Source organism: Armigeres subalbatus, chromosome 3, assembly GCF_024139115.2.
Source record: "Armigeres subalbatus isolate Guangzhou_Male chromosome 3, GZ_Asu_2, whole genome shotgun sequence".
Lineage (NCBI taxonomy): Eukaryota > Metazoa > Arthropoda > Insecta > Diptera > Culicidae > Armigeres > Armigeres subalbatus.
This window is the reverse complement of record NC_085141.1, coordinates 375,535,780-375,543,610: the sequence shown is the minus strand read 5'-3', so window position 1 is coordinate 375,543,610 and position 7,831 is coordinate 375,535,780. Positions and strand designations below refer to the sequence as shown.

At 35.0% G+C, this 7,831-nt stretch overlaps 1 protein-coding gene across 5 annotated transcripts in view; it reads right to left on the bottom strand.

Moving 5' to 3' along the window:
• Nucleotides 1-7,831, bottom strand: part of LOC134226558 (sodium-dependent transporter bedraggled-like) — an 822,794-nt gene that overhangs the window by 468,958 nt on the left and 346,005 nt on the right. The gene's annotated exons all lie outside the window — the stretch shown is intronic.

Below are 7,831 nucleotides of genomic sequence, written 5' to 3'. Positions count from 1 at the left end.
CTTTAGAAACTCCTTTAAAAAATCCATTCGAGAATCCTTTGGTTATTCTTTCAAAAATTAGCAAAAATCCTTCACAAATCACTCAACACTTTTTTTATCCCTTCAGGTCCCCTTTCGGGAATTTCTTAAAGAAACCATGCGAAAAATCGTCCGAAAATTCGTTTTGAAATTCCTCCGGCAATTCTTTTCGATTTTTATCTTGGAAATTCCTCCAGAAATAATTTAGAAAATTACTAATCATTCTTATGAACACTTTTTTAGTGATTTCTTTGAATAATTCCTTGGAAAACTGATCCCGATATTCTTTCGAAAGTTCCTCCAGGAATTTAGTTAGTATTTAAGTAATATATTCCTAAAGAATTTCCGAGGGAATACTCAAACGAATTTACAAAGCAATCCCTAATTGATTTCCCGCATAAATTCCTAGATTCCACCAAGAATAGCTTCGGAAATTCTCCAGGAATTCCTTAGAAGATGGCAAAACGTTTTTTTGCGAAACAACGATCCCATAACGTTCACTACATTTTCAATAGAATCAAATCTTGTCATAAGAAGAGTTTGAAGAGAAGAGTTTGTACAATCCCATCCCAAACTCGTCTTATGACAAGTGAAGACATTCCACTAAAAAGCTCAAAATCATTTTCTTAACAGATTTGATTGGTATATTTATTCAAATATTTTTAAAATCTTTTTATCTCTCACTCATGATCACCGGGTATTCAAATTACCCTGATTATGTCGGGAATTCCCTGATAATTCCAAGTTTTTCCAGGTAGTAGACACCCTGTCAAAGGTTTTATCGTATCATATGAATCTTGGTTTAAATTTGGCATAAAAAGCACTAGTGCGACAACAACTGGTGCTAAAGCCACGACTGGTACATCTAGCCTAATCGATAATAAACTTTAACTTAATAACGGTAATAAACTTTAACGATTAACACAGGTAGCAGGAGAATTCGGATATTTTGAAAGCATTAACGCTGATACTGATTTGTTGAAAAATATAATTAAATGTATGTATAGTCAATCAACTTAAATAAAATTTGTTATACATAATTTGATTAACAAGAATGGAAGTATAAACATTTTAAAATATATTGTTCATGTCTTTAAATAATACAATTTGGTTGTGTTGGGGAAAAATAACGACTTCGGTAGCAATTGTTCAAAATAAAACATGAAGATGGTCATTGGAGCAATTAATGCAGAATTTTAGGGAGGGCTAAATACAAAGTTTCTTCTCACATGTTCAATAATGGCATTGGTCTTTTCACTGGATTTTAGTACATTTTAGTATAGAATTAAATCGATTCCAATGATGTCTTTTCATCCAAGAATTTTATGCGCTGCACATGCCACACCGGGCTTATAGTCTGAGAATATAACAATAAGCAATTATTATGTATTTTTTTTCATAAAGGCAGCATTATCTGCGGTCAATACATATACGACCAACTTAAATTTACTGCATGTAATAATAAAGAACACAAATCAGTTGCATGAAGAAGAAGAAGCAGAAAGATGATAATCGAAATAATCTCCACGAGAAACCATACGGAGAAGTTTTTTAAACTGTTCTCAAAAATTCTAGACGTAATTTAATTAAATACGGTGAGCAGTACGGGGTTGGACTTTTCTTCATAATAGCCGTAAAATTATGGGCTGCTCTTCTTGTCCCGTCCTCCCTTATTCAGAATGTCGACGCTAGATGGCGTTAGTTACTTTTAGTACATGGATAAGATGGTTTTCTTTATAATCTTGAATTCTAGCAACAAAAATACTTATATGAAGTTCCGGAGACGAGCCAGCCTCGGGCTGAAAGTAAGGAGACTAAAGATACAAAAAAAAACCCAGATTAATCCACCTAGCGGTGATGGCGCCTTTCTCGCGCAAAAGGTAATAAATGTAGCCTTTACGCTTACACCTCGATGATGTACAAGAAAGGCAAAACAGTTACACCGTCTAATGTTATGATAGAAAATTTACACTAGTAGACGACAGATGGCGCTGCCAAAAGTTTCTCGAATTTCCTATGTTCGAATTTTGACTTTCGGACAATTTCATAGTACTATGAAACTGAACGAAGAGCATACTTACGCCTAAATGCGTGCAACACGAGCATCTTTATAGTACGATGAAATTCTTATTGGGAAGCTACGGATAAAATATTCATAGATGCAAAGCATTTTTCATAACACATTATTGTTCTATGTGACTATGTCTCATCACTATTTTAATATTATCTATTTTTTGCAATTTGCAATTATTATGAAATTCAATAGTGATCAACAGCGTTTTAGTCTCTGTCGGATGCAACTTGTTGCAAGGAAATCGGTTAAGAGTTTCTATGTGAAAATTTGGCTAATGTTTTTTATGGCATTTTGTGCACACACACACGCACACACATACACACACACACACGCACACACGGACAGACAGACATTTGTTCAGCTCATCGAGCTGAGTCGAATGGTATATAACACTATGGGTCTCCGGGACTTCTATCAAAAGTTCGATTTTGGAGTGAAATGATAGCCTTTCGGTACAACTTAGTTGTACGAGAAAGGCAAAAACTTATATGAACTCAAAACAATTTGAAAAAAAAAAAGGCTGATTCATCCACCTATCGGTGTTTGTGCCTTTTTCGTGCATTATATATACTAAAAGGACTTGAGTGAGATTTTCTTAGCGTGTTTTTGTATAGAAATCGTATGTTGGCCATAACTTTTGATCCCATAGTCCGATCTGGACAGGATTCGCCGTCGAATGCAAATTGCAAATCGGATCAAGATAAGTGCCTAAAAGATGAGTGAGTTTTATTTTGCGCACATACATACACACACGCACACACATACAGATAGACATCTTCTCAATTCGTCGGCAGCTAGAGTGCTTTGACTTTCATGGAGTATTGAAAAGCATCACCATATGTGTTACTAGAAGCCAAAGAAGAACTCCTGAAACGTTATCATTATTCAGCAACGTGGAGAAGTGAAAAGCTCAAACAATTTTTTTAGTTTCCAATTCTTTTTTATCCTAAAAGTATTTTTCAAAAATGTTGGTTGCAGGTACATGAATACTGGATAAATGATTTGTTATATCATAAACATGATCATTTCTAATTTTATATAAAATTTGTATGGCCTAATAAACCTGAGCTATATGAATTTCTGTATCCACTTGTCCCACTGTACATTACTAGCTTTGTTGTTTTCTAATTAAAAAGTTAACTTTTTTGAAAAGTCGAAGAGAAAGGGATTGGTTGATGCAGTGCCCTATATTTGTATTAATTTTTGTAAAAGCTGAGAATGGGAATAGTTCCACATTCCTTAATCCTCAATTACGTTGAAAATACAGAATATCGATGTTTTCCATATATTTTCCCACGTTACTTTAAATTAGTTAAGCACCCTCCAATTATTGATCGATTTGGGAGAAATTTTGTTCAGAACTTAAGAGCATGAAATAGGATGGATGAAATCCGTCCGATAGAAAACAAATGACATGGCTTTTTACCTTTTTGCCTTTCTCGTAGAACAAAGTTGTACCGAAAGGCTATCATTTCACTCCGAAAACGATTTTTTTATAGAAGCCTCTGAGACCCATAGTATTATATACCAATCGACTCAGCTCGACGAGCTGAGCACATGTCTGTCTGTCCGTGTGTATGTATGTGTGTATGTGTGTGCACAAAAGCTATAAAAACATTAGACAACTTTTCGTATAGTAATCCTTATCCGATTTTCTCGCAACAAGTTTCATTCGACAGGGGACAAAGCCTTGTTGATCACTATTGAATTTTATAACGATCTGTCATTGCGTTTCAAAGTTATGAAGAAAATGGTACATCGGATCATATAAACCCCATATAAGGTTGGTGTCTTAACTAAATACGAGAAAGGCACCACCAACGCTAGATGGATTAATCTGGGTTTTGATCTTAATATCTGCCTGTGGGACTTCCACATAAAGCTAAAAACTCATAAGGCTGAACACGAAAGGCAAAAAAAGTACATAAGGTTGAAATAACGAAAGGCTGGAACACGAATGGCTGAAAGATCGCGAGTAACAGATTTTAATGGAAAAAATCACATTTGACGTGAATGGGGGCATAAACAGAAATTTACAGAACTCTTCTTGCGACTTCTTTTTGTCTTTCGATTTTGATACAAATTTTTATTTTTTTTTGTCCGTACACAGTACAAGAAATTTGGAGGTAGTATAGAAAGAAACAACAATTTATTTATTGTTCTTGATTCTTGTAATTGGTTTTTGATTCTTGCCGAGAATACTTCTATATTTTTTATTCTTCCTACTCTCTTCTTCCTTCTTTATTCCACGTTCATCTGTCTACCTTTTACCTTCTTTCTTCGTCGTTTCTCCTTTTTTGTTCCTTCTTCTATTATTCTTATTGCCGGACAGCAACCCTGCAAAGATGGAGTTCGCTTCCGATCCGGCAGGCACGAGACGGCTAGGAGCGCAGCGAGCGAGGTAGGCTGACCAGGTACAAAACGACTTGGCGATCGTGGGGCGCGAACCGTGTATTGTGGCCTCAAATTGTTGATTCAGTGTTATCTGTTTGGTTTTGATGTAAGAAATGAATTATTCTTATTCCTTTTTTTCTTTCTTCTATCTTCTTCCACCTTTCTTCTTCCTTTTCTTTCTTTTTCATTTTTTCTATCTTCTTCCTTATTCTTTTTCCTTCTTCCATTTTCCTTTCTTTGTCTTCCTTTTACTTTCTGCTTTCTATCTATCTTCTTCCATCTTCTATGTTCTTTCTTTCTTCTTCGTTTTTTTCTCGTTTTTAATTTCTTCTTCCAGCTTCTTCTTTCTCGTTTTTTTTCTTTCTTTATGATTACTTCTTCCTTATTCTTTACTGTTCTTTCTAGAGATGCACCGAATATTCGGGCCAAATAATGATAAAATTTTCATTTTACCGAATATTCGTTTCAACGAATATTAAATCGCGATATTCGGCCGAATAAGCCGAATATGCCAAATAAATTCAAAATGTATTTTCAAAACAGTTTACTTATTACTAAAACAAATGTTTGAATATTCTACTGTGGTATTTTTGTTATGTCATCACTTATTGGGCTAAGCTTAAGAAAATAAGACCCCAGCTCCACTACACAATTTGTTAATTTTTTAATTCTTTTAATTATTACAACGTAGATTTAACGTGTTGCACCTTCGAACATATTGGGATCAAATTTTTATGGTTACAAAAAAAATATGATGTTTTTTTGTCTTTGTCTTTCAATTTCTTATATGAAAAATTCATAGTGAAATTCAGTAGAGAGCGGGTGATAACACTACTCAGGTATACAAAAAATACTTAAACAATGTTAATGAATCTAGTATTTATGTTGTTTTTACTGATTTGACCACTTCTTTGTTCATGTTTATCATGAATATCGCAGCATTGAAATTTTTCTTCTTATAATTATTGAATAACATATCCGAATTCATTATAGTATCAATAATATGTGGTTTTAAATGCATAAAATAAACAAAAAACTTGATCAACAACGCTGAAAACGTCAAAATTTCGACTCCGTTAACCATAACGTGAATTTGATGTTCGGAATGTTTTCTTCAAATTTTAAGTGGAACTAGACAAAACAATTACAATATAATCAGTAAGATACATTCGTTTCTGTCGTACTCACATAAAAAAATAACACAGGTATGTATTATTTTGTGTGGAAATGTCGATTTTCTAATGCGCACAATTAAGCACCGTGATTTTCGTTTATGTTCCTAATTATGCGCAGACTTCCAAAATGAATCGCGATCGCAGGAACATGAAGTACAATCGAAATCAAATTGTGCTGGCCGTGGATCTGATCAGGAGAGGGTACTCGATTCGTCGAGCCGCAGCGATGTACAGGAACCCGGAGAGTACGCTTAGAAAAACGCTAGCCCGGGGCACTACTGAATTGAAACATCCAGGACGACCAACCGTCTTCACTAAGCAAGAGGAAGAGCGAATTATCAATTGGATAATTGAGACGGCTAGAGCGGTCTTTCCAGTGGACTCCCAACGTCTGAAAACGTCAGTAGCCTTTTTTCTCAAATCCACTGGAAGAGCAAGTTTCCTAAAAACGTACACACCCGGTCGAAAATGGCTATCATTGTTTTTAAAACGACATCCCAACATTTCCCGAAGAATCCCGAGTGCTCTTTCGAAACAGCGGACTTGTGTAACAGAAGGCAAAATTCGGAGCTGGTTTGAGGAAGTAGGCCCGTATATTGAACAAACTGGCTTACAAGATGCCATGAAGGATCCAGCTAGAATTTTCAACATGGATGAATCGTCTATTCGACTTGTGCCAACAAAGGAGTGTGTTTTTGCCGAAACTGGCGAAAAATATGTGCACACTTCGAATGCTAATTCGGAAAAAGAGTGCTACACTGTTCTCTTTTCAGCTAACGCCGCCGGTATACTTGCTCCACCGATGGTATTGTTCCCATACAAGCAACGTCTCCCGGCTGAAATCGCCCACAGCGCTCCGGACGGTTGGTCCATCGGGAAGAATGTCTCCGGATGGATGACACAGGAAACATTTTCCGAATACCTTTAAAACGTTTTCCATCCATGGCTACTCCTATCCAAGATAGCGTTGCCAGTTATAGTGTTTGTAGACGTTCATAAGTCCCACGTATAATTAGGAACATGCGTAAATAGGTGCGCACAATTAGGCACCGAACATCGGTTCAAAAAATGCGATTTTTTATTTGATTTTGACGAATTTTTCAATTGCAACATTTTTTTTTATTATAATAAACATAAACTAAACATTTTACTGAATAACATGTGTAAATCACAGTTTAATTTATCTGATATAACGATTTAATTTTGAAAATGGCTTAACTGCGCACAATATGGTACACTCACGGTAATTGCCGACATTTGATTTGCAGTCTCCTCAAAACATATTAAGCTTTGGCTTAGCTTTGACACTTGATAAAAACGTCTTAATGTCAAAGTTAACACATTCCATTTTCATTTTATATGAATCGTTATGTTTTAGATATAAGTCGATCTTCTCTTCGAAAACAATTCGTAGTCTATTAAAAGAAAACCTGCATTTGATTTCTTAGGAAGTATACATATCTATTTCCTTGTAGAATAAACCTACTGAAATTGGTATCCATTGAGCATGAGTGATTTTTCAGCCGAATAAAGGCAGATTATTCGGCCGAATATTCGTTTACCACTATTCGGTGCATCTCTAGTTCTTTTTTCTTTCCTCTTCTTTCTTTTTTTCGTTCTTTTTTTCTTCCTTCATCCTTTTTTCATCCTTCTTTTTTCTTCTCCCTTCTTCTTTGTTCCTTTACCTTTCTTTCTTCTTCCTTCTTTCTTTATTATTTCTTCTTCCTTTTTCCATCTTCTTTGATCTTTTTCCTTCTATCTTGTTCATTTTTTTCCTTCTTCTTTCTTCCTACTTCATTGCTCTGTTTTTCTTTTTCCGTCTTCCAACTATCTTCGTTCTTTCTTCCTTCTTCCCTGTTCTTTCTTTCTTCTTCTTTTTCCCTTACGCCTTCTTCCAACTTTTACTTCCTTCTTCCATCTGCCATCTTCCATATTCCTTCTTACTTCCCTGTTCTTTCTTCGTTTTTCTTTCTAACACTTTTTCCTACTTCTTTCTCTCTTTCTTCTTTATTCTTTAATTTTCTTTCTTCCTTCATTCTGCCTTCTTCTTTCTTCTTATTTTCCTTTTTTGTTCTTAGTTCCTAACTCTCTTGTTTCTTCCCTTTTCATTCATTTTACTTCATTATTTCTTCTTCTTCCTTCTATCTTCTCTTTTCTTCTTTATTTTTCT